The sequence below is a fragment of the Scyliorhinus torazame genome, chromosome 1 (assembly GCF_047496885.1).
Source record: "Scyliorhinus torazame isolate Kashiwa2021f chromosome 1, sScyTor2.1, whole genome shotgun sequence".
In the NCBI taxonomy this organism is placed as follows: domain Eukaryota; kingdom Metazoa; phylum Chordata; class Chondrichthyes; order Carcharhiniformes; family Scyliorhinidae; genus Scyliorhinus; species Scyliorhinus torazame.
The window spans coordinates 140,286,436-140,309,916 of NC_092707.1; positions in this window are offsets into that span (position 1 = coordinate 140,286,436).

Below are 23,481 nucleotides of genomic sequence, written 5' to 3' on the forward strand. Positions count from 1 at the left end.
AAAAAGTTGCTAGATACAGGAGGAGGCCATTCAGCCTCTCAAGCCAATTCAGCCATCGAATGAGATATTGGCTGGTCCATGTCCTAATTCCATCCATCTGCCCACCTTAGCTCCATGTCCCTTAATAATAATAATCTTTATTAGTGTCACAAGTAGGCTTACATTAGCACTGCAATGGAGTTACTGTGAAAATCCCCTAGTCGCCACATTCCGGCGCCTGTTCGGGTACACTGAGGGAGAATTCAGAATGTCCAATTCACCTAACAAGCACGTCTTTCGGGACAAGTGGGAGGAAACCAGAGCACCAAGAGGAAACCCATGCAGACACAGGGAGTATGTATAGACTTCTCCTCATGCTACTCCTTCCAGCTGCTCCCAGAATTCCCTCAGGGTCTGACTTAAATACAGAGAAGTGGTGGCGTCCTCTGGTGTTTGATTTACACAGAGATGTAATTACTAACTCTTCGCTAACCTGTCTATATACATATCATTACATCCCTTTTTTTTAAAGATATTTCTTTTCTGTTTACAAAGGAAAAAATGTATAATATTGGTACACAATACATGATATGCATATGAATTTAACATGAAGTGAAGAAATAATAATGAAAAAGTTCAACAGGTACGATTCACAAATTGAGTCTGTCCGGCTTCCTTCTATCCCTGGTTGGCCTTCTTAAACCATGAAGAGGAGACTCAGAAGTTTTTAACATCTTTTGTGAATCTTCACAAACTCTGGAAGATGTCATCGTATCGTTGAAAATACTTTCACGGAGTTGTAGATCTGGAAAGATATTGTTGGACTGTTTGAGTTTCAAAACTGCTCGTTGATTACGTCGAACAATTGAACCTTCATTCGCTTGAATGACATAGGAGCATGGTGCTGCTTGACGAATAACCTTTGCAGGGGCAGACCATCCTCCATCAGGGATTTTGATCCTTACTTGATCCCCTGGATTCAGTGTTTCCAGTGTAGTTGCATGTTGTTTGCAGTATTGTTGTTGCATATCTTGTTGACGTTGCATTTTTTTTATTACGGGTAGATGATCTGGATCAGGTAGTCTAATGGACAGAAGAGTAGTCCTTAACTCCCTGTACATCAACAATTGTGCTGGTGATAAACCCGTGGCAAGAGGAGTTTCTCTGTAGTTGAGTAAAGCAAGATTCATGTCAGCATGAGAATCAAAGGATTTGTGATTATGTTGCTTCATGATGTGAACCCCTTTCTCAACTTTCCCATTTGATTGAGGATAGTGTGGACTTGATGTGATATGAGCAAAATTATATTCTCTGGTGAATTCAGCCCATTCATGACTATCAAAGCACTGTCCGCCAAGTCGGAGAATTGCCAGGGGGCAGCGTGAATCCCGCCATGCCGGCTGCCGAATTCTCCAGCGGCAGGGATTTGGCGGAGGCGGGAATCACGCCGCGCTGGTCGGCGGAAGCTGGCAGCGGCCACCCCAGCGATTCTCCAGCCCGTGATGGACCGAGTGGGCGCCTATTTTTTTTCCCGGTCCCACCGGCGTAAATTAGGGTAGGTTCTTACCGGCGGGACCTGGCGGCGCGGGCGGCCTCTGGGGTCTTCTGGGGGGCGCGGGGGGATCTGGCCCCTGGAGGTCCCTGATCGGGGCCCACCGATCCGCGGGCGAGCCTGTTCCCTGGGGGCACTCAATTCTTCCGCACCTGCGGCTGTAGCGGTCCGCCATGGCCGGTGCGGAGACGAAGCCTTCTGCGCATGCGCTGGGATGGCGCCAGCACGCGTTGGCGCTCCTGCGTATGTGCCAACTCACGCCGGCGGAGGCCCTTCAGCGCCAGTTGGCGTGGCGCCAAGCCCCTTCCCCACCGGCCGGCGCGGCGCAAACCACTCCGGGGCCGGCCCTCCGCACCTTTGGGGCGGCCCGACGCCGAAGTGGTTCACGCCATTCCTTCCCGCCGGAGTTGCCCGCCCCGCCGATTCCCGCAGAATCCCACCCCATGTCTGGCAAAAATTTCCTTCGTAGTTTTTATACTGAATCTGGAAGTTAAATCGGACATGATGACTTCAGGATAATTCGAAACGTACTCTATGATTAACACATAATCACGACCATTGCAATGAAATAAATCAATTCCTACTTTTGACCATGGAGTTTTCTCCAATGCATGCGGTAGAAGTTTTTCTTTGCATTGTGCAGGTTGGAATTTTTGACATGTCTCACACTCGAGTATCAGATTAGTGATGTCTCGGTTGATACCTGGCCAATACCCAGTTTGTCGTGCTCTTCTTTTGCATTTTTCAATGCCAAGGTGACCTTCATGTATCTGTTTCAGAATCATGGGTCAGAGAGACAAAGGCATTACTATCGAATCAAGTCAAAGTAATAATCCACCAACAACTGTTTGTTCAGTCTGTATGTTCCTAAACTTGTAACAATGTCCTTTTGGCCAACCACTGTTTAGATGGTCTATGACTCTTTGGAACATTGAATCTTTCTTGGTTTCTTCATGGATGAGTTTCAGTTTGGCATCTGATGCAGGTAGTTTCAGCTAGAAGCTGCACTTGAGCTTCTATGTGCTGTAGAAATTCAGGTGGTTGCTCTTCTGAATTAACAGAATGTGATAACGCATCAGCAATCAGCAATTCCTTGCATGGAGTATATACTAGTCGAATGTCGTATCTATGTAGCTTCATCAGGATTCGTTGCAACCTTGGTGTCATATCATTTATATCCTTAGGAATGATATGGACAAGTGGTCTGTGATCAGTTTCGACTGTAAATGTTGGAAGGCCATAAACATACTAGTGAAACTTTAGAACACCCTCAGTAGGCCCAAGCATTCCTTCTCTATTTGTGCATACCGTTGTTCAGTCGGCGTCATTCCTCTGGAAGCATAGGCAACTGGTAACCAGAAAGAATTGTCAACTTTTTGTAAAAGAACTGCTTCAATTCCACTATGACTGGCATTCGTTGAGATTTTTGTTTCTCTGTCAGGGTCAAAGAAAGAAAGAAGAGGTGCAGTAGTCAGCTCAGACTTAAAATCGATCCATTTTTTTTGATGAGTGGCAGTCCATTCATACGAGGTAGACTTTTTGATGTGATTTCTGACGAGTTCTGGACGAGAGGTTGGGAATGAATTTTCCTAGAAAATTCGCAACACCTAAAAATCTCAAAACGGCCTTCTTGTTGTCATGTGAGAGTACCTTTAAGACATGGGTGTTTAAGCAATGTACCTTTAAGAAAACAGTGATGTCAGAGAGTGGGTGGAGCTGAGGTCAGGTCAGCCATTTTGCAGTTTTGTTTTGCAGTTTTAAAAACAGCTTGTGTGTGTCTGTGTTTGCAGTGAGCTGTGATGTCTGTCATAAAAGACCATCTCTGGATCATTTGGGTGATTTAAACTTATAATAGTGAAGCCTTTAACGTGATGTGATTTTGTTTAAAGGTGTTAAGTCTCTTGGAAGTTTGAAGGAACATTTTAAGGTGTTATTTACTGTTGCAATATTTTCTGAGTTATCTTTGAAGTAAGGGGTGTTAAGAGATCCAATGTTCATTTAAGATGTTAAGTTGAGTTCATGGAATAAACAGTGTTTTGTGTTTAAAAACCACGTGTCCATAATTGTAATATCACACCTGGGGAAAAAGCCGTGTGCGAGGAAAAGCAACAAATCCATTAAAGGGTGAGGTTGGTTGAACTCCATGATACATTTTGGGGTTCTGAAAATGCCTCGCCCATAACAATTGGGGGCTCGAGGGGGATAAAAGTCTATCTATTGGATTGGCTTTTGTGAACTTAAAGACAGTGAAGGATTGTTGCTTTTCCGGTGTGGTATTTTAGTTTAAGTGGGGAGAGTGTTGTGAACAATGGCTCTTTCAGAGGCTCAGACGTTTTTGGGGGTGGAGAAACTCACATGTAGTACTTAACGGACAGAAACAAAAAGCAGACTGTTAGATTTGGCAAGAACATTGCAGTTAACATTACCTGACAAAATGCGAAAAGATGAGGCAATTATGGTGGTGGTTAAGCATTTAAAGTTGCCTGAGATAGAATTTGACTCATTGGAAATGGCAAAAATTCAGTTGCAAATTAAACAAATGGTACATGAGAAAGAATTAAAGCGGCTTGAATACGAGAGTGAGAGAGAGGAAAAAGAAAGAGAAAGAGAGAGAGAGGAAAAAGAAAGAGAAAGAGAGAGAGAGGAAAAAGAAAGAGAAAGAGAGAGAGAGGAAAAAGAAAAGGAGATAGTAGGGAGGGGAAAAGAAAGAATAGCGCTAGCAGAACAAAAAGAAAAAGAAAGGGAGATACAGATCAGGGAAAAAGATAAAGAGAGGGATTTTGAACTTCAGAAAATGGCCATGAAACATGACAATCAGTTAAAATTGGCAGCCAGAAAGGGAAACGTACAGTTGGATGATAGTGATGAGGATAGTGAGAAAGAGCGTCATAGTCAAAGGCTTGGTGGGAATCTATTTAAATATGTCCAAGCATTGCCAAGGTTTGATGAGAAGGAAGTGGAAGCCTTTTTCATTTCATTTGAGAAGGTAGCTAAACAAATGAAATGGCCACAGGACATGTGGGTGTTACTGATTCAAACAAAGTTGGTAGGTAGGGCTAGGGAAGTGTTTGCATCACTACCGGAGGAGGTGAAAAAATCTATCTTCAGTGCATATGAGCTAGTGCCTGAAGCTTACAGACAAAGGTTTAGAAATTTAAGGAAAGAATTTGACCAAACATACATGGAGTTTGAAAGGCTCAATCAGAGTAATTTTGATAGGTGGATAAGGGCTTTGAAAATAGACCAAACGTATGAAGCTCTCAGAGAAATTATACTTTTGGAGGAGTTTAAAATTCAATTCCTGATGTAGTGAGAACTCATGTGGAAGAACAGAGGGTTAAAACTGTGAGATTAGCAGCGGAAATGGCAGATGATTATGAATTAGTTCATAAATCAAAGATTGGTTTCCGACATCAGCTTCAGCCGGTGAGGGATAGAAACTGGGGACATGAGAAATACTCAAGTGGTAAAGGTAAAGGTGATCTGATGGGAGATAATGAAGAGACTGTATCTCAGATTAAAAAAGAAATCCAGGAGGGTGGAAAAGAAATGAAAAGTTTCAAATGTTTTCGCTGTAATAAACTAGGCCATGTAAAGTCACAGTGTTGGTGGTTGAAGAAAAGCACTGGGAAGGCTGATGTGGTAAAACAGGATAAGACGGTGGGGTTTGTTAGAGTGGTAAAGGAAAGCCCAAGGGAAGCGAAGGAGGTGCAAACGATTGTACAGCCTGTTCAAGAAGTAATTGTTAAGAAGGTGCCAGATGTCTTTAAAGAATTTACTTGTGTGGGTAAAGTTTACTCATGTGTATCAGGAGGAGCAGGTAAAGAAGTCACAATTTTAAGAGATACAGGGGCTAGTCAATCTTTAATGGTAAGAGATGAGGAATTATGTAATTTGGGAAGGCTGTTGCGAGAAAAGGTGGTGATATGTGGAATTCAGGGTGAGAGGAGTAGAGTTCCATTATATAAGGTAAGGTTGGAAAGTCCAGTGAAGAGTGGTGAAGTGGTAGTAGGAGTAATAGAGAAACTATCTTGTCCAGGAATACAGTTTATCTTGGGTAATGATATAGCTGGATCGCAGGTGGGAGTGATGCCTACTGTGGTTGATAAGTCAGTGGAAAATCAGTCAATTGAAGTGTTGAAGGGCGAGCATCCTGTGATTTTTCCAGATTGTGTAGTAACAAGATCGCAAAGTCACAGGTTAAGACAAGAGGATAAATCAAAGAATAAAGATAAAGTTGAAGTGCAATTATCAGAAACGATTTTTGATCAGATGGTTGAAAAAGAATAAGAACAGGTGGAGGATGAGGCGGATATTTTTAGTCCAGGAAAATTGGCGGAGTTACAACAGAAAGATGTAGAAATAAAACGGATGTATCAGAAAGCATACACGGAAGAGGAATCTGAAAGTATACCAGAGTATTATTACTGTAAAAGTGATGTCTTGATGAGAAAATGGAGACCTGTACATATGCAGGCGGATGAAAAGTGGGCAGAAATTCATCAAGTAGTAATGCCGGTAGGGTATAGAAAAGAGGTGTTGCGAGTTGCACATGAGGTACCAGTGGGAGGTCATTTTGGGAATAAGGAAAACTCAAGCTAAAATCCAGAAACATTTTTATTGGCCTGGATTATATAAAGATGTAGTTACATTTTGTCAATCATGTCACACATGATAGGGAAACCTCAAACAGTGATAAAACCAGCGCCCTTAATCCCCATTCCAGCATTTGAGGAACCTTTTACTTGGGTCCTAATCGATTGTGTAGGACTGCTTCCTAAAACAAAAAGTGGGAATCAATATCTTTTGACTATAATGTATGTGTCTACTAGGTTTCCAGAGGCTATTCCCGTATGTAATATTACAGCTAAAAGGATTGTGGAGGAGTTATTTAAATTCTTTACTAGATATGGACTACCCACAGAAATTCAATCGGATCAAGGATCAAATTTTACTTCAAAGTTATTCAAAGAAGTTATGGATAGCTTAGGAATAAAACAATTTAAATCAACTGCATACCATCCAGAATCGAAGGGAGCATTAGAAAGGTGGCATCCGACATTAAAGACAATGTTGAGGGCTTATTGTCACGATTATCCAGGGGATTGGGATAAAGGAATTCCATTCGTACTGTTTGCAATTAGGGATACACCTAATGAGTCAACCAAATTCAGTCCTTTTGAACTAATGTTTGGTAATGAGGTAAGAGGACCACTTAAATTGATTAAGGAAAAATTGGTGAGTGAGAATTCAGAACTTACATTATTGGATTATGTGTCAAAATTTAGGGAATGATTAAATAGAGCAGGGGAATTGGCTAGACAACATGTAAAAGTTGCATAAAATGTGATGAAACGTGTAGGGGACAAGAAATCCAAAGTTCGTAGTTTTGCCAGTGGAGATAAAGTTTTAGTCTTGTTACCAATGGTAGGTGAACCTTTAAAAGCAAGGTTTTGTGGACATTATCAGATTGAAAGGAAATTAAATGAGGTGAATTATGTGGTAAGAATGCCAGATAGAAGGAAAATTCACCGAGTGTGTCATGTGAATATACTTAAAAGGTACTTTGAAAGGGAAGGCGAGCAAAAGGACGAGGTTTGAATGATTCTAACTCAAACTGACAAACCAAATCCAGATGACTTTGAATTTGACATACCTCAAATTAAATTGGAAAACGAGGATGTTCTTAAAAATTGGGATAAATTGTTGATTTACCAATGGAGCTCACCCATAGTGATGGTACCTAAACCAGACGGTACCCAACGGTTGTGTGTGGACTATCGAAAGGTGAATGCAGTTACAAGAACAGACTCTTATCCTATCCCACGTTTGGAGGATTGCATTGAGAAAGTGGGACAATCCACTTTTATTTCCAAATTGGATTTACTGAAAGGTTACTGGCAAGTGCCTTTATCTGAAAGGGCAAAGGAGATTTCAGCTTTTGTGACTCCAGATGGTATATACCAGTTCAAAGTTATGTCATTTGGCATGAAAAACGCCCCAGCAACATTTCAATGGTTAACTAATACAGTCGTTTCAGGATTACCCAATTGTGCGGTATACATCGACGATCTGGTAGTTTTCAGCCAGACATGGAAAGAACATTTAAAACATCTGAGGGAGTTTTTCAATCGACTTCAAGAGGCGGGTTTGCTGATAAACCTAGGAGAAAGTGAATTTGGAGAAGCACGAATCACTTTCCTTGTGGAGTTTCCGTTACCTTCAAGACGAAGGGAAATAATGCAATCTCTTACCATGAATGAATTTGATCTACCCTTTGTGCAAAAGATTTGTGGCGTGATTACTCCACTGATGGAATTGCTGAAGAAACGTAAAAAATTTCAATGGACAGCGGACTTTCAACATGCATTTGACTGCCTGAAAGCTGTGGTAACCAATGTTCCTGTATTGGAGAATTGCAAGGGACTCTGTGGTCTGATTGAACTAAAGTATCTGATTCTAAAGAGAAATACCTAGGAGTAGAGGAATGGATGGATCGTGCAGAGACTTTGTTCAAAGAGACTGTCAATCGAGAAGGATTTTGGTTGGAGGAAGAAGACCAAAGAAAAATGGACTATATTATTATACCTGTTTGCATGTGTTGTTTTTTTTTAAAACGAAAAGGTATATTTACTGTGTACATTTCTTAGGGGATGGTGCAAAAGTGAAAAATGAAACCATCTTGTAGTTGATAGTTTTGTTTCTTTTCTTGGGGGGAGGTGTCATGTGAGAGTACCTTTAAGACATGGATGTTTAAGCAATGTAGCTTTAAGAAAACAGTGATGTCAGAGAGTGGGTGGAGCTGAGGTCAGGTCAGCCATTTTGCAGTTTTGTTTTGCAGTTTTAAAAACAGCTTGTGTGTGTCTGTGTTTGCAGTGAGCTGTGATGTCTACCATAAAAGACCATCTCTGGATCATTTGGGTGATTTAAACTTATAATAGTGAAGCCTTTAACGTGATGTGATTTTGTTTAAAGGTGTTAAGGCTCTTGGAAGTTTGAAGGAACATTTTAAGGAGTTATTTACTGTTGCAATATTTTCTGAGTTATCTTTGAAGTAAGGGGTGTTAAGAGATCCAATGTTTATTTAAGATGTTAAGTTGAGTTCATGGAATAAACAGTGTTTTGTGTTTAAAAACCACGTGTCCATAATTGTAATATCACACCTGGGGAAAAAGCCGTGTGCGAGGAAAAGCAACAAATCCATTAAAGGGTGAGGTTGGTTGAACTCCATGATACATTTTGGGGTTCTGAAAATGCCTCGCCCATGACATTGTCATCTGGGACTCTCATTTGTTGTATGGCAGCAATCTTGTCGCTGTCAGGTCACACAGCATGTTCCGAAGTCTGATCTCCAAGGAACATCAGAGGCGATATACCAAAACTACATTTGGCTCTGTTCAGTTTCAAACCAAATTTATGTACTCGTTGAAATACTTGCAACAACCTTGAATTGTGTTCTTCTTTTGTAGATGACCACACAATTATATCATCCACATACACTCGTATACCTTCAGTACCTTCATTCATCTGTTCCATCACCCGATAAAAATCTCTGACGCTGAGATATTTCCAAATGGCATCCTGTTGAAACAGTAAGTACCAAATGATGTGGTGAACATACACAACTTCTTGCTGGAGTCATTCATCTGCATTTGCCAAAATCTTCTGGAGGCATCCAGTTTGGAAAAAATTTTAGCATTCGCCATCTCACTGGTGATTTCTTCCCTCTTGGTTATAGGATAGTGCTCTCTCTTAATATTTTTATTAAGATCTTTAGGATCAATGCAAATCCTTAATTCCCTGGAAGGTTTTTTTTCACATACCATGCAACTAACCCAGTCAGTCAGTTCTGTAATTTTAGATATTATAGGGCAGCACGGTGGCCCAGTGGTTAGCACTGTTGTCTACGGCACTGAGGATTCCGGGTCTGGGTCGCTGTCCGTGTGGAGATTGCACTTTCTCCCCGTGTCTGCATGAGTTTTACCCCCACAACCCAAAGATGTGCAGAGTAGGTGGATTGGCCACGCTAAATTGCCCCTTAATTGGAAAAAAAATAATTGGGTATTCAAAATGTGAAAATTTTTAAAAATATATTATGCCTAGGTTTTGCATCCTAGCAAGCTCAAGCTTCAATCTCTCCCGAAGCGGCGGGAACTCTTCTTGGCGTGTGTACCACTGGTTTGGCTTCTGCCTGTAGCTGAATTTTATATTGGTAGTGAAGAGTACCCATGCCTTCGAAGACATGCGGAAAGCGATCAAGAATTCCTTGCATGTTGGCTTGAATAGGTGGATGAGATGATCTTGCGCTATAAATTCTCTGAATGAGGTGTAGATCCTTACAGGCTTGCTTACCTAAGAGTGAAGATTTGTTTGAATCAACAATCTCAAATCTTAGAGATATAGCAGTGTCGTGATTGTTAACCAATAAATAGCAAGATCCCATTGAGGTGATGGCATTCCCATTGTAGTCGCGCAATTGACAAGTTGATTTCTTAATCTTTGGAGTTTGCTTCAGCTTTCACAAGTCAAGCCTATTTAGCAAATTTGCAGAAGCTCCAGTGACAAGTTTAAAATTAATTTGAGAATCATTAACTTGAAGTATTGTGTTCCATTCCGTATCTGTGTTAATAGAATGAACTACCTTAAGAGGAGATGAGACATCTATGGTTTCAACACACTTCTCAATGATGCCTACGAAGAACGAGTCTTCTAAAGAGTAAACATCAAGATCATCGGAAAAATGTTCTTTTTGGAAAGCTTCTTCCTTTGTGTCCACACTTGTAACATTCATCTGCTTTGAATTTAAATTCAAAGATTTAAATTTAAGAGTGGATCTGTACTGTGCAGCAAAGTGGTTGTATTTGCCACATTGTGAGCTAACCTTTCCTCATGCTGGACATTTTTACTTGAGGGTGGGCATGTGCACAATGTCCACACATCATGACGTTGACGTCTTCACGCGTACAGCTTCTTCATGCATGCGCAGATCGGTCTTCTTCCGTCTTGCATCTCTTTGCAAAGTGCGCATGTGTAGGCTTAGAAAACGCATGCACAAGATGTCTGCCATCCAAAAGGCACATCTTTCTGAGCTGCGACACAGCCCTGCATTCTACCTTGAGGTTCATTTTCACCCCCTTTTCTCGCAGAAGTATTTCATTATATTGACCTTTGGATAATTGATGCATACAACACATTTTGATTGAATTTTCAAGCTGGAGGTCTTTCAAACTTTCCCTGAGCTTATCTTCGATTATTCCGAAAACAATTTGATCTCTGATCATTGAATCAATTAAAATGGAGAATTTGCAGGTTTGAGCTAAAAGTTTGAGATCAGTCACAAAGCAATCAATTGATTTATTTTGCATTCTTCTTTTGAAGACAAAACGCACAAAAGTTTCATTAATCTGGATCTTGCAGTGAAAATTTAACTTTGCTCTAACTATAGTTAGTCTTATCTTGATCCGAAGCAATTGAAATGAGTTATACAGTTCTATGGCTTGTGGACCAGCCATTGTTAGAAACAGAGCTAATTTACGATCATTACTCGCATCATTTAAATCAGAAACTGACAGATATAATTGAAACTGCTGCTTGAACACTCGCCAGTTAATATCATGTTTACTGATGATCCGGACTTGTCGTGGAGCTTGAGCTTTCTCCATTAGTCCTGGGTTCTTCGATATCCCACAGTAACAGGTCTGTTCTTCAAAATTCGAGTTGCGTGTCAGTTTTTCTGACAAAACCCTCACTAAACTATCTAACTCGCTTCCGCAGTTACTCTCGTACCATGTTATATTATCATTTGTGGTAATATGTTATCTTTTTTGTCATTTGTTCCAGAATGATCTGATGTGTTGTTGCCAAAGAATTCACCAATCAAAAGATTGAAACAAAACTAATTTATTATAACACTATTAATTAAATGAAGTTCGAACACTCTACTGGGCTATAGAACATAATTAAGTAATTTTGAATATGTCTTCCAGTACTCAATAATCTAAATAGTCACAAACTACATTATGATCTAACCTCGTGTTAGCTCTATCTAATCTAATCTTCTTGGAATGCATTCACCAAGCTTTCTCCTTATGCTACTCCTTCCAGCTTCTCACAGAATTCTCTCAGTGTCTGACTTGAATACAGAGAAGTGGTGGCGCCCTCTGGTGTTTGATTTATACAGAGATGTAATAATTAATCCATCACTAACCTGACTATATACATAACATTACAGATTCAAGTGCCATTCCAGTGACTTGGGCCTGAAGTTTTGGTTCCCCCCGCCAACTCCAGTAGCCCTGACACCATTTTACACTCTAATGAACATTGATTGGCACAAATGCAAGTCTTCCGCCCCTCACTCGGGTGATCGGGTCTTGGGGGATAGGTCGGGGGCTGGGGGGGAGGTCCGGAAGCCACTGGGCCGTATGGGGAGCGTGCCTACAGTCAGAAGGGGTGTTTTGATGGAGGCACCCTCCCCTTTCCTGCCCGAGATCCAACTTTGTTGATTTTGCGTTCTCCGCCCTCCCCTCACCCCCTCTCCCACGAGCTGTTATCCACCCTCCTGCCTACAAATTGAGGTTGGCAGGGAAAAGCCATTAAGTGGCCGGTTTATGGGTTGTTAATGGGAATAATAATAATAATAATCTTCATTGTTACAAGTAGGCTTACATTAACACTGCAGTGAAGTTACTGTGAAAAGTCCCTAGTCGCCACATTCCGACGCCTGTTTGGGTACACGGAGGGAGAATTCAGGATGTACAAATTACCTAGCAGCACGTCTTTTGGGACTTGCGGGAGGAAACCGGAGTACCCGGAGGAAACCCACCCAGACTCAGGGAGAATGTGCAGACTCCACACAAACAGTGAACCAAACCTGGAATCGAACCTGGGACCCTGGCGCCATGAATCAACAGAGCCAACCACTGTGCTACAAAATGCTGCTGCATTTCCGAGGTTCCAGTAGTGACTACATTTCAAAAGATCTTCATTGGTTTGAAAGGTCTTTGGACTTTCCAACATTTGGAAGTTGTAAGGTGTAAGGTGTAAGTATAAATCTAATCTGTGAACAGTCTAATCTGCAGAAATCCCCCATTGCAAACCTTTCTTGTCTGGAACTTTCAGGGCGCGATTTTCCGCTCCCGCGCCGGTTTAGAGAATCGCCTGGGTCGCCAAATTTTCCCGCGACGCCGGTCCGACGCCCTCCCGCGATTCATGGAAGCGGCCAGATCGGCACAATCGCGTTTTGCGCGGCGCGGTCCAGTGAATCGCCAGAGACAGCCTGAATGGTGATTCACCGGTACCCCCGCGATTCTCAGTGCCGGATGGGCCGAGCGGCCTGCCCAAAACGGCGGGTTCCCCCCGGTGCCGTCCACACCTGGTCGCTGCCGGCGGGAACAGCGCGGGATCACTGGGGGGGGCGGCCTGCGGGGGGGGGGGGATCCTGCACCGGGGGGGCCTCAAATGGGGTCTGGCCCGCGATCGGTGCCCACCGATCGTCGGGCTGGCCTCTCTGAAGGAGGACCTCCTTTCTTCCGCAGCCCCGCAAGATCCGTCAGACATCTTCTTGCGGGGTGGACTCGGAGAGGACGGCAGCCACGCATGCGCAGGTTGGCGCCGGCCAACCCGCGCATGCGCGGGTGACGCCAGTTATGCGGCGCCGGCCTCGTCATGTATGCGGTGCCGCCTTTACGCGGCACCAAGGCCTGGCGCACGTAAATGACGCGCCGCCGCTCCTAGCCCATTATTGGGCCCTGCATCGGTCGGGATGGGGGCCGTTTCCCGCCGTCGTGAACCTCGACGGCGTTCCATTTCGGAGAATCCCGCCCCCTATGTTATAACAAGGATTTTTATTAGTATTTTTGGAACAATCTTGAAACTTTTCTTTTTGCATGTTGGTGAGATGTGCGAGGCTGGTGGATTTCCTGATTACCAAATAGAAATTCAAAGCGATCAGATTGCAAATGGCCCATCTGTCACCTGAATGAATATTATTTAAAGTGCTGGGCCAGCAAAGGCAAACCGTTGCCAAGCGATACCTGTGTGTGTTTCACCAAACGTTTTGTCAAGAAGTTTAATACTGTCACAAAAGACTACCTCCTACAATGATGACTAATATGTCAATCTGCTTCACTGCCTTGAGTTTAAACTAAATTCCTTCGCTCTGGATGCCTCCGTCACGAATGGTTTGACCAGTTGAAAATTATGAATAACTTTGATCTTGATACTTCCATTCCATTTTGTTCAGTTGCTCATTCAACTTGCATCCTGAGAGCTCACAAGTCTTAGCGTGTTTGGTGTTAGTTGAATGATGTTCAAGCTTGTAGATCGAGTGGTCACATGGACTCTGGGATGTCGTGGGTACAAAAGGACCACTGTGTCAGGAGCACGGGAGTTCTCCCCTGGATGCAGGCAGACACACAGCATGTCACAGCTGTTCAGTATTATCAACAAACCTTTATTGCTGTTAGTCCCTGATCGCCAGTTATTGCGAACCAATACTTCTGCAAAGCTAGCTAGTCTAAAAATTGAATTTAGGAAACTATTTCCAGGTGGAAAGAGGCTTCAGGATTTTAAAAATGTCAGCTTTAAAAACTATTTTTAATAAGCAGGCTAAATATTTTTTCTTCATAATGATTAGCTCCATCCATATTATCCAGCAAAGCCTTACTTTGATGCAACACTTCATCAAATCTCAAAAACAGAATGAAGTATTTTATAGGCACTGATGGCAATGGTCGTGTAGCCAATGGTGACAGCACGGGACAATCCTGCAAACAGCAATGGGCTGGGTGTTAACCTCAATTATATGAGAGGTTTCTGTGGTTCCTCAGATGGTGCAATGGGATCACTATTATTAACCCAACCGTAAGATGGCACCTTTAGCATCCATCCAAAAAGGCAGCAACTATAACTAGATAGTGCATCCTCAGTCAGTGTCATGTTAGATTGTAGATTCAGATCCTGGGGTAAGATTGAACCCAACTGGGTGACGTTCAACTGCCAGCGGCTGCTTTCTTGCCTGAAATACAGTTGGTAGCCTGGCATGGCCACCTGAATGGGAGTGGTAGGTTAGGGGTAATGTTTCTAAACCAGTAATCCAGAGGGTCTGTCCTAATGCTCTGGAGACATAGTTCAAACCCCACTGCAGCAGCTATGAAAATTTGCATTCAACTAATGAATAAAATGATCATGAAAACACCCCATCTGATTAATTAATGCCCTTTAAGGAAGGAAATCTGCCTTCCTTATCTATTCTGGCCGAAGTGTGGCTTCAGGCCCAAAGCAACATGGTTGAGTCTGCAATGGCATAACAAGTTGCTCAGCTTTAAGCAACTCGGACAATTAGGGATGAGCAATAAACGTTGGCCTTGCCAACAACACTCACATCCCAGAAACAGATATATTAAACAAAAACAATGTTGAGGCACCCCTATAAATTGGCACTCAATGCTTCTACCCAGAATAGGAAGGAGAATGTTTAGATTTGCAAATTGAGGCTGTATGCCAGTGTAAGAGCGTGATCGCTACTTTCAAAGAAAGATGGGCTGAACCTGATTTCCCATTTCACCCGACTTTGAGAAGTCTAACTGGCAATGTTTGAAGGGATGACTGGAGATCACTCCCAAAAAGTTAGATTTGTATGGGACCAGGAGAAGGATTGGAGTATTTATGATAATAAAGAAGGGATTTTGCAGGACCCAGTCAGTCCATTAAATGCCTCGTAGGGATAGAGTTGTTTTGAGTGGTTGAAGATGATGTCAGCTGCCATTTACTCTTATGGTAAATGCTCTTTATTCTCTTATAGAACAGAATAATCCAGCATGATGTATAACAGACAACTGGGGCGAAATTCTCATGAAACGGCGCGATGTCCGCCGACTGCCGCCCAAAACGGCGCAAATCAGACGGGCATCGCGCCGCCCCAAAGGTGCGGAATGCTCCGCATCTTTGGGGGCCGAGCCCCAACCTTAAGGGGCTAGGTCGGCGTCGGACGAATGTCTGCCCCGCCAGCTGGCGGTAAAGGCCTTTGCTGCCCCGCCAGCTGGCGCGGAAATGACATCTCCGGGCGGCGCATGCGCGGGAGCGTCAGCGGCCGCTGACGGCATTCCCGCGCATGCGCAGTGGAGGGAGTCTCTTCTGCCTCCGCCATGGTGGAGACCGTGGCGGAGGCGGAAGGGAAAGAGTGCCCCCACGGCACAGGCCCGCCCGCGGATCGGTGGGCCCCGATCGCGGGCCAGGCCACCGTGGGAGCACCCCCCGGGGCCAGATCGCCCCGCACCCCCCCAGGACCCCGGAGCCCGCCCGCGCCGCCTTGTCCCGCCGGTAAGGTAGGTGGTTTAATTTACGCCGGCGGGACAGGCATTTTAGCGGCGGGACTTCGGCCCATCCGGGCCGGAGAATCGCACGAGGGGGCCCGCCAACCGGCGCAACGCGATTCCCACCCCCGCCCAATATCCGGTGCCGGAGACTTCGGCAACTGGCGGGGGCGGGATTCACGCCAGCCCCCGGCGATTCTCCGACCCGGCGGGGGGTTGGAGAATCTCGCCCCTGAAGTCAGACCACCTACTTTGCATTACTGCCAAGGCTAGCCTGAATAGCCTTCTTCTGACATGTCAACTGAACCCAGGTGCCATCCATTTACTTTCTCTGCAACCTGTTGACACTGATCCTAGACCAGCATATCACAATGAAATGAAATGAAATGAAAATCGCTTATTGTCACAAGTAGGCTTCAAATGAAGTTACTGTGAAAAGCCCCTAGTCGCCACATTACAGCACCTGTTCGGGGAGGCTGGTACGGGAAAGGAACAACAAATGCCCTTCTCCCATTCCGCAGCAATGAGCGGGCAATTCTACAGTGTCCTTCGATAACATCTTCAAAACCCGCAATCTTGAACCCGCAATCTAGAAGGACAAGGGCAACAGGCACATGAGAACAGCACAGCTTGCAAATTCCTCTCCAAGTCACACACCATCCTGGAAATATATCGCCATTCCTTCACTGGCTCAAAAATATATCGCCATTCCTTCACTGGCTCAAAATCCTGGAGCTCCCTCCTTAACAGCACTGTGAGTGTACCTACACCACATGGACTACAGCGGTTCCAAGAGGTGATTCACCAACTCCTTGTCAAAGGTAATTAGGGATGGGCAATTGCCAGCCAAGCCCACATCCCATGAAAGAATAACAAGAAAATACCTGGGTATGTCCCTGCACAAGGTCCATCACACTGAACTTGCCCATTCATCCTAATCACCTAGTTTCTCGAGTACACAATGTTATCAAACTCGCGTCTCTGACCATTACTCACAACTAGTTGAACTCATCCTGCTCCCAAATATAAATCCTATTCATGGCTTTTCATAATCAGCCTATGTGACAGCTAATCCTTTTCATCCATTTACTCCCCTGCTGTCACTTTGAAGATTTTTCTGCCATTATGTGTGACATTATCAAGAAACACGTCAGGAGGAGAGATTTTTACACGACATGTACATTACTCATGGAAGAAATTGAATTCATATAGCATCTTCACACTTTTCTCACAAACAACTGAATGCTCTTGGCAATGATTTGTGTGGGATGCCACAATTGGAGTAGATAAACTGAAATATGATTCCCAAACGTATCCTTCACTGGGGTTTGCCTTACCTTCCATCTGGTTCTGTTGTAGGCTCATTAATAAGGGATTAATGTCTATGATTAGTCACACAAGAACCAACAGGATGGTAGAAGATGGACCTTACGTCTTTTTTCGTTTAACTATTTCTGTGTTTGTGCAGTCACCTGCTGTTCCACAAGGAGTCATGACTTCCATCTGGCACTCAATCTGCCCGTCAAATATTCCCTAAATGTCTACACCTGGTTAAAGTTTTGGTCAGTGCTGTTTGTTAATTATATTGTTCAGGTTAAGGATAAACAATGGAGTGTATTGATTGATTATCGTGGGCACGTATCAAGGGACTGAAACTGCACCTGGACTTGGCTATTAAGAGATCGAGGCAGCAGGGGTTAAGCTATGTCTGCGCCCGGGAGTCCCTGGAGAGGGAGCATGTGGTGTCCACTTGAGGGTGTCCACTGGTACGCTTGAGGCTTTCCGTAACTGGGGGCCAGTGCTGGGGTTGGAATGTATCATCAGCCGCCAAACCAACATTTTAATTTAATGTTGATGCATTTCCTTTCAATTTTTGTTTTTCGTACAGTGCCACTTTAAGGCGTTGGTAATTTGATTATTTGTTCCCTTGTTTACTTGTTTATTCAAAGCAGTATATAAAAGGGACCTGTGGGACATTGGGTTGGTAGGAGGCAGACACATGTAATGCTGCATCCTGTAAATAAACCTACTATCAAGAAAAGGATCCTGTCCACTTTCTGACTTCACCATCCAGCTTGGGATTGGTGCTGGTTTAGTGGAGAACTCCCTGCTCTTCTGGATGCTTTGCCATCCCAGCTGAACAGACAGCACGCACCCAGGTGTAATATTACACTTGGGAAGAGCATCAATTCTGGTGAGGGGCACCTCCACAGCACCGTGTAAAAGTATCAGGCCAGCTTTCCTCGACAAGTCCTGGAGTGGGTCTTGAACCCATTGTTTTGTTATGCTCTTGACGTAGCATAAGCTGCTTCCTTGATGTGCACTCTGACAAAGGAAGGTTCAGACTTGGAGATAGCTTTAGCACATTTATTAAACTGTTAACGATTCTCCTACTTGTATTCGACTCTCCTGTTAATCCTGCTATAGCTACTCAGACTGACTAACCAGTCTGCTACAATCCACGTGGTGGGTGTGATGTGTTTCAATCAACCCTGTCTGTACTCACTAAGTGTCTCCACTGGAAAGAGGGAGATCATGTGTGCTGTGTTTATATGGGTAGCCCCCTTGTGGTACTGTGACCTCTGTGTGTGGCTTGACTGCCCATTGGTCGTGTCCTATCTTACCGACCTATTGGTTGAATGTCTGTGTGTCATGATGTCTCTGGTGCTCCATCTAGTGTTTATCTAGCCTTAGTGTATTTGCATTAACCCCCTGTGTATTTATAGTGATGCATATCACCATATCCCCCTTTTTTCGTGTTACATATTTTCTGCAGTGATAAAGAAAATTGAACAAAACAGGTAGATAAGTGATGACATGTACAAATCATGATGAGGGATGATTACACAATAAGTCCAAATCATATGTGTGAGTCCAAAGTTCATTAATTATTCTGGTTGCGTATCTTTCTTGTTTGGTTGGTGAGGTGATGATGTTGATGGTGGCATTGCTTTGTAAACGCCATCAGTGTCCCTGTGCATAAGGAACCAAGAATTGGTCAAATCACTTTGTTGTCTGATGTGGACTCTTTTTTTCTTTCGATGCTTGTGGTGGCAATGTATGCAATCTGTGTCGTCCTGCCATGGTATGTCATTGTACTGAGCTGAGCAGTAACAGTGTCCCGTATTTGCAGAGTTGTACCATGCCGTACCAGTCGTAGTTCCATTGTTGTTGTTTTTGTTGTGCTTGTTGTCGATGTTGTTGCCACTGGTACGCTTCTTGTTATTGTCTTTGATGTGGTTTTTGTGGTGGTTGGTTTTGTTGTCGTGTTTGCTGCGCTCAAGGACCACACTCTGTAGATAATATGAGTCCTTCACACAGTTACTCATGTCAGCGTCCTTTGTGGCATCTGCTGTCCCCTTCAGCGTGCCGTCACTGAGTTTGCGGCGCTCCACGTCTGGAGTCATGTCCGGCTTACTGGAATCAGCTTTGGCTTGTCGATGCTCCCCATCTGGAGTCTGGTCTGTTTCACCTGAGTCAGCTTTGGTTTCTTGACGCTCCCCGTCCGGAGTCATTTCAAGTTCACTTGTATCTTCTGAGGTTTCTTGATGCTCCACATCTGGAGTCAAAACGTTCAGGAATGCATTTGCTTGTGGAGAGGCTCGAGCGAATGAGGTTTGAAGTAACGTGGTGTCACCGGAGTCACCAGTAGTCTCACTGTGATTGTCGAGTGCCCCTGTACATTCTAGCTGAGGTCTGTCACGTTGCACATCTGGTATGGGAGGTGGGATGCCATCGTCACTTGTTTAACATACAGTGGGTAGAGCCTCAGTGTCTTCTTGTAGTTCACTTGAGCTGGGTAGACCGTCAGAGTCTTCTTCTGGTGGTTCAAATAATCTGGGTGGACTGTCATAGTCTGCTTGCTGTACACTTGAGCGTGGTAGACTGTCAGGGTCGTCTTCTTGTTCACTGGAGCGTGGTAGACTGTCATAGTCTTTCTGTTGTTCACTTGAGCGTGGCAGACTTGCATCGTCTGCTGCTGGTTGCTCAGAGGAGGTTGCTAGACCCTCTTGGTCTTGTTCATGCAAGGACTGTGCTCTGGAGTCTTGCGTTCCTTCCATCGTGGAGTCTGTCCACGAGTTCGCTGTGGAGGATTGTGTTACTCCCTCTGTGGAGTCTTGCAGCATTCGCTGTGTGGAATCGTGCATTGGTCTCGCTGTGGAGACTGTCATCACTTTTTGTTCATGCAAGGATTGTGCTCTGGAGTCTTGCGTTGCTTCTATCGTGGAGGCTGTCCACAAGCTCGCTGTGGAGGCTTGTGTCACTGGAGTCACTTTCTGTGTGGAGACGTGCAGTTGTCTCGTTGCCACTTCTTGTTCATGCAAGGACTACACTCTGGAGTCTTGCATTTCTTCTATCATGGAGTCTGTCCACGAGCTCGCTGTGGAGGCTTGTGTCACTGGAATCACTTTCTGTGTGGAGACGTGCAGTTGTCTCGCTGCCACTTCTTGTTCATGCAAGGACTACACTCTGGAGTCTTGCATTTCTTCTATCATGGAGTCTGTCCACAAGCTCGCTGTGGAGGTTTGTGTCACTGGAGTCACTTCCTGTGTGGAGACGTGCAGTTGTCTCGCTGTGGAGTCTTTCATCGCTTTCTGGGTGGAGGCTGGGACACTTTGTGGTGCGTGGACCACTCTCTGTGTGGAGTCAGGGAGTCTTCGTGGTGTGTGGACCACTCTCTGTGTGGCAGCAGGCCGCTCTCTGTGGGCTTGTACCGCTCTCTGTCTCTGGGCGTCAGGCCGCAGCATCATCCTGCACTCATGAGTCAGGATGTCATATATGCTGGGCTGAAGATCCTCAAATCTGAAGAACACATCCGCGGATGTGTTCTTCAGATTTGAGGATCTTCAGCCCAGCATATGTGTCGGATATGTGTCGGATGTGTCGGATTCGTCACTGTACAACACATCTCGTCGCAGTTCGGATTTGGTAGTGTGGTCGCCAGCTCCAAAGATGAAATCCTCGTCTGAGTCGTAGTCTTCTAGGATCATATCATCACGTTTTGTGTCGGAGCTGGCATTGGGCTCGCGATGTCCAAAGAAGAAATCAAGGTCTGAGTCGTAGTCTTCAAGGACTGTACCATCTCTTTGGGCGGTGCTAACTGCTTGTTGCATGGTTCTGCGGAGGTTACTTTCAGCTACTGGTCGAAGTTCAGGCATTGTGCTGTCATTCCAGGTGAAAGAATCTTGTTTTGAGGCTTTAAAATCTTTTTTTTTTGTTTTGGGACATTTCCCCTTTAAGTGGGTGTGGTACGGGGCCTCTGATGTCATGAAGCTTGTGACGTAGAGCTTGGGAAGCGATTGCGCAGATCGCTGTTCCTTTACTTTGCACCCTTCTCTCAACTGCGCATGTGCGGCACCTTTTCCAAGATGGCCACTAATCAAAATTGTCATTCGTTGCTCGCCTCCCTCGGCCTCGTGGTTAGTATTGTCGCGTCTTAGAACATAGAACATAGAACAATACAGCGCAGTACAGGCCCTTCGGCCCACGATGTTGCACCGAAACAAAAGCCATCTAACCTACACTATGCCATTATCATCCATATGTTTATCCAATAAACTTTTAAATGCCCTCAATGTTGGCGAGTTCACTACTGTAGCAGGTAGGGCATTCCACGGCCTCACTACTCTTTGCGTAAAGAACCTACCTCTGACCTCTGTCCTATATCTATTACCCCTCAGTTTAAAGTTATGTCCCCTCGTGCCAGCCATATCCATCCGCGGGAGAAGGCTCTCACTGTCCACCCTATCCAACCCCCTGATCATTTTGTATGCCTCTATTAAGTCTCCTCTTAACCTTCTTCTCTCCAACGAAAACAACCTCAAGTCCGTCAGCCTTTCCTCATAAGATTTTCCCTCCATACCAGGCAACATCCTGGTAAATCTCCTCTGCACCCGCTCCAAAGCCTCCACGTCCTTCCTATAATGCGGTGACCAGAACTGTACGCAATACTCCAAATGCGGCCGGACCAGAGTTCTGTACAGCTGCAACATGACCTCCCGACTCCGGAACTCAATCCCTCTACCAATAAAGGCCAACACTCCATAGGCCTTCTTCACAACCCTATCAACCTGGGTGGCAACTTTCAGGGATCTATGTACATGGACACCTAGATCCCTCTGCTCAGCCACACTTTCAAGAACTTTACCATTAGCCAAATATTCCGCATTCCTGTTATTCCTTCCAAAGTGAATCACCTCACACTTCTCTACATTAAACTCCATTTGCCACCTCTCAGCCCAGCTCTGCAGCTTATCTATATCCCTCTGTAACCTGCTACATCCTTCCACACTATCGACAACACCACCGACTTTAGTATCGTCTGCAAATTTACTCACCCACCCTTCTGCGCCTTCCTCTAGGTCATTGATAAAAATGACAAACAGCAACGGCCCCAGAACAGATCCTTGTGGTACTCCACTTGTGACTGTACTCCATTCTGAACATTTCCCATCAACCACCACCCTCTGTCTTCTTTCAGCTAGCCAATTTCTGATCCACATCTCTAAATCACCCTCAATCCCCAGCCTCCGTATTTTTTGCAATAGCCTACCGTGGGGAACCTTATCAAACGCTTTGCTGAAATCCATATACACCACATCAACTGCTCTACCCTCGTCTACCTGTTCAGTCACCTTCTCAAAGAACTTAATAAGGTTTGTGAGGCATGACCTACCCTTCACAAAGCCATGCTGACTATCCCTGATCATATTATTCCTATCTAGATGATTATAAATCTTGTCCCTTATAATCCCCTCCAAGACTTTACCCACTACAGACGTGAGGCTCACCGGTCTATAGTTGCCGGGGTTGTCTCTGCTCCCCTTTTTGAACAAAGGGACCACATTTGCTGTCCTCCAGTCCTCTGGCACTATTCCTGTAGCCAATGATGACATAAAAATCAAAGCCAAAGGTCCAGCAATCTCTTCCCTGGCCTCCCATAGAATCCTAGGATAAATCCCATCAGGTCCCGGGGACTTATCTATTTTCAGCCTGTCCAGAATTGCCAACACCTCTTCCCTACGTACCTCAATGCCATCTATTCTATTAGCCTGGGGCTCAGCATTCTCCTCCACAACATTATCTTTTTCCTGAGTGAATACTGACGAAAAATATTCATTTAGTATCTCGCCTATCTCTTCAGACTCCACACACAATTTCCCATCCCTGTCCTTGACTGGTCCTACTCTTTCCCTTGTCATTCGCTTATTCCTGACATACCTATAGAAAGCTTTTGGGTTTTCCTTGATCCTTCCTGCCAAATACTTCTCATGTCCCCTCCTTGCTCGTCTTAGCTCTCTCTTTAGATCCTTCCTCGCTACCTTGTAACTATCCATCGCCCCAACCGAAACTTCACACTTCATCTTCACATAGGCCTTCTTCTTCCTCTTAACAAGAGATTCCACTTCCTTGGTAAACCACGGTTCCCTCGCTCAACGCCTTCCTCCCTGTCTGACCGGTACATACTTATCAAGAACACGCAGTAGCTGATCCTTGAACAAGCCCCACTTATCCAGTGTGCCCAACACTTGCAGCCTACTTCTCCACCTTATCCCCCCCAAGTCACGTCTAATGGCATCATAATTGCCCTTCCCCCAGCTATAACTCTTGCCCTGCGGTGTATACTTATCCCTT